The following is a 1,128-nucleotide window of genomic DNA, read 5'->3' on the forward strand; positions in this document are numbered from 1 at the left end:
CAAGGGTGGTGAGGTAGGACGCGGATGCGGACTTTCAAACGACAACTGGGTTTATTTTCACAACAAAAAAAAACAAAGTTCAAACTGTCCCATGGCGTGACAAAGAGACGCATCGTAAAAAGGTAAAGAAAATAAATCCCTTGACCTAATCTTTGCGGCACTGTTTGCAACCTTGGAGCTAAATAGCATGTGCGGCACACAGAACACACATTGTGAAAGTTAGCTTTGCATCAAATCCGGGTCCTTTTAGGGAGAGAGCCACTGCAGCTCTTATTAGTGGGTCTATGTTTCTATCAGTACCTCATGTCTAATGATGTAAATGTATTTCCTCTGATTTTTAGGTGGTCATCAACCTCGCTGCAGCCTTTGAAATCTTGCAACTTTTTTTCTGGTGATTCCTGAAATCACCAGCCCATGGCTCCAAAACCGAGGGGGTTCTGGTCTGTTCATAATAAAGTTCACGCAGTAGTTTTAATTGAAGACCACAGGAGGAAATACTGTAATCGTCAATGTAAAATGATGCAGCTTTTGAGAGATGATATAATCTTGAATCATTTGATATTCAGGTGATGTTTTCACTTCACACAAGTGAAGTCTATTAGATCACAAAACATTATCCCCATTTTCTCATCTTGGCCCGATTCTGTAAAATGTAAATGAGGTGACTCACGACCAGCTAACGACCAGTTAGTATTCAGAATTTCAGTGACAATAAACTTAGTGAAAAGAGTTCATTTATGAGAGGAAGCAAGTGGAGAAGGCAGCGTGCCGTTGGATTTTTCTGTTAACTTAGTGAGGAAACACCATCACAGATTTGTTTAAATGAAAAAAAAACAAGGAAGCTGATAAAGTCCTCTGAAAACATCTTTATCAAAGAGTGACCTTATCAGTCATGTACAGACTAAATGTGCTGTAGATGTTCTGTAAAACATCGGGGTGAGGTAAAAATAGTGAATAGAAGCGAATAGAAGTAGTTTTTGTGATCCATATGTGTGAGGGAGGAAGAAAGAAAGCTTTTGGTCATCCTTTGGGAACACTCAATCGCCTCACCAGCTTCCTGTCAGTAGCTCCTCCTCCTCCATCCAGTACACCTATGATGTCCTGAGTAGCCTCAGTTTATTTGTCTGC

This window comes from Odontesthes bonariensis, chromosome 11 (genome assembly GCF_027942865.1).
Source record: "Odontesthes bonariensis isolate fOdoBon6 chromosome 11, fOdoBon6.hap1, whole genome shotgun sequence".
Taxonomy (NCBI): domain Eukaryota; kingdom Metazoa; phylum Chordata; class Actinopteri; order Atheriniformes; family Atherinopsidae; genus Odontesthes; species Odontesthes bonariensis.